Here is a 3,335-nt window from a genome sequence, read left to right as displayed (position 1 = left end):
TTTCTCTCCTTTTGGGACTCTGATGGCACAAAGATTTAAACTTTTGTTATAGTGCCCATAGATCTCTAAGGTTTTGTTTATTTTTTTTTTCAGTCCATTTCCACTCTGTTTTACCAATTAATATTCTCTACTGTTCTGAATCAATTGTTTTACGTTCTATATTCAGATTCTTTCCTCTGCCATCTTTTTTTATGCTATTAAACTCATCAGCTTTAAAATTTTGGTTATTTTATCTTTCAATTTTAAAATTTCTATATGGTTCTTGTTTATATCTTCTAATTTTTTTCTTCCTTCTGCAGTCTTTTTACTTCATTGCTGAGATTTTCTATTTTTTTCAATTGTTTCAAACTTGTTGAAACATTTTTATGATGGCTACTTTAAAATCCTTGTCATATAATTCCAACATCTGTTTCATCTTGTTCTCATATGTTGATTATCTTTTCCGTTTGAGGTGATATTTGCTGTGTTTTGTATGACAAGTGATTTTCTATTGTATCTGAATATTTTGGTTCCTGTGTTATGAATTTCTGGATCTTATTTAAATAATCTGTTAGCAGACCTCCTCTGACATCATGCCCATGGGAAAAGGGGAGCACTACTTCATTACTGCTAGATGGGAATAGAAGTCCATGCTTCCCACCTAGCCTCAGTTGATACCTCGGTGAAGAAGTCCTGTTGCTACTGGGTAAATGTCGGATTTCAGGCTGCTGACTAGGCTTCTACTGTCACTGCCCTAACTTGGAGGGGAAGAATTTGCTCATTACTGCTCCTGATATGGCCTCCACAGACACTGTGAGGGTTGGTAAGATGGGAGTTTGTTAGCTTTGGGAAGGGAAAAAAGTTCTAGCTTCCTGCTCTGTCCTCACTGATTCCACCGAGTGGTGAAGGCGGCAACTTGTTATAGCCTCACAAGGGCAAAAATTTAAGCTCCCACTTTGTCTTTGCTATCAGGGTGGGAATACAGTCACAATTTTGTCCAACGTGTTTGGCTAGTGTAGGGAGAGAGGTTATTGTCTAAAAGCTTTCTCTCTTGCTGTGCTGCTCCTTTTCTTGTTCTGTTACTTATGAGAGTATTCTTTTATTCTACACCCATTGGGGTTTCCAGATCCCTCCTTCTGCAGCACACAGTCAGGGATGTAAAGCAAGAAAGGAAGCCCAGGGAATTCACCACAGTGTCTTTTCTCAGGTCCCAAGGCATCTAGCTGGTCTGCTTGCTTCTCTCCATATTTCAGATTCTTCCAATGTTTGTTCAATATATAATCTAGGATTTTAAACTTTATTTAGAGGGAGTAATAAGGGAAGTGCAATTATTCATCTTGTCTCCAGAACTCGACCAAGTTTCTCTCGATGTGGTTTTCAAATACATTTCCCTAATTACTAATTTTGTAGCACATCTTTTTATGTATTTATTTGCCATTTGTATATCCTCTTTGGTGAAATGTTTGATATATAGATATAGATATAACTTATTTAAAAATAAGATTCCGTTCAGAGAACAATAAAATAATAAAAAGCATCTAACAATATAACCCCATAATTTGCAAGATAAATGCATCAATAAATTGTGCTTATTAAAGCCAAAGTAACATAAATTCACCCATTGAAAAGACGGTTTCAAAATGTATAAAAGGAAACTAAAATTTATTGAAGTGGTAAAAAATGACTTCATAAGAGGAAGGTATCAGAAAGTACAGAGGAGTGCTCTCTTTTTTTCGAAAAGTAATTTAGGAATTTGAATTTATAAATAATGGTTAAAATTAAACCATAATTAATAATAATTAATTAAGACATATGAGAAATATCAATCCTCTTTAAATCAAATTTTCATCATGGTAGAGGCAAATGAAAAATTGTAAATTGTCATTGAAAAAAGAGATTCTTCTTAAAATGTTGATGATTATTATAGTCTTGAATCTTCTTGAAAATACTGCATTAAATTTTTTTTCTTAAGCTAAGGTAATAAACTTTTCTTCAAACTGCTGCTAAAAATAAAATACACAAACAACTTCTAATATGACTAAGCTGTCAATATCATCATCATTGTCTATGGACATGCTACCCTGAACAAGCCCGATCCCATCTGATCTCGGAAGCTAAGCAGGGCTGGGTCTGGTTAGTACTTGGATAGGAGACCACCTAGGAAGACCAGCTGCTGTAGGTGTAAAAAAAAAAAAAAAAAAAGGGATTGTAAGCTGATAAGGTCTTTGCAATCAGTGAGGTCAACCAAGGGTTGCCTAAAAAAAAAAAAATCATCGTCATTGACTTGGATGTCAATATTGTCATCAACTTTTCTCTTTGAACCAATACCACTGTGTGAGAAGCAAATCATAAAGGAGAAATCTTTGAAGACAAAGCAAAATGGCACAACACATTAAAAAATGTGAAAATATGATGGCTAATTTTATATATCAACTTGACTTGGCCACAGGGCATCCAGATATCTGATTAAATATTATTTCTATGGCAGCACAATTTATAATAGCCAAGATATGGAAGCAACCTAAATGCTCATCAATAGATGACTGGATAAAGAAATTATGGTTCATATATACAATGGAATATTACTCAGCCATTAAAAAAATGAAATCCTACCATTTGCAATGACATGGATAGACTTTGAGGTTTTTATGCTGAGTGAAATGTCAGACAGAGAAAAATAAATACCATATGATTCTACTTATATGTGGAATCTAAGGAACAAAAAGAACAAACTAATCAAAAACAGATTCACAAATATAGTGGACAGTTTGATGATGGACAGAGGGGAGGGAGTTGGGGAACTGGGAGAATGGGGTGAAGAGTTAAAGAAGTACAAATTAACAGTTGATAGTTGGGGAGCATGGCAGAGGGAATGTAGTTAACATTAATATGATGGCTAAAGGGAGGGCCAGGGGAGGGAGGAAGTAAGGAAGTAATTGGGGGTATCATTTTATGAACTATATAGATGTCTAACCAATGTACTGTATACTTGAAACTAATTTAAGTAAATAAATTATACACACACACACACACACACACACACATTATTTCTGGGTATGTCTATGAAGATGTTCCCAGACGAGATTAACATTTTAATTGGTGGACTGAAAAAAGCCTATGGCCCTCTCCAAAGTGAGTGGGCCTTATCAACCTATTGAGGACCCGAATAAAACAAAGAGGTGAAGGCGGGGAAAGTTCCCACTCTGTATGTCTGACTGCTAGAGCTGAGACATCAGTCTTCTCCTATCCTGGAGCTGAAATTTATACCATAGGCTCACCTAGTAATCAGGTCTTAAAATTTGGATTAGAACTTATGCCATTTGTTCTCCTGCTTCTCAAGCCTTCAGACTGGAACC

General features: G+C 35.4%; 1 pseudogene; it reads left to right on the top strand.

Moving 5' to 3' along the window:
* The first annotated feature begins 2,042 nt into the window (after positions 1-2,042).
* On the top strand, positions 2,043-2,161 carry LOC112474791 (annotated as a pseudogene).
* The last annotated feature ends 1,174 nt before the right edge of the window (positions 2,162-3,335 follow it).

Source organism: Pteropus alecto, unplaced genomic scaffold, assembly GCF_000325575.1.
Source record: "Pteropus alecto unplaced genomic scaffold, ASM32557v1 scaffold7, whole genome shotgun sequence".
Taxonomy (NCBI): Eukaryota; Metazoa; Chordata; class Mammalia; order Chiroptera; family Pteropodidae; genus Pteropus; species Pteropus alecto.
This window is presented reverse-complemented; position numbering and strand designations above follow the sequence as displayed.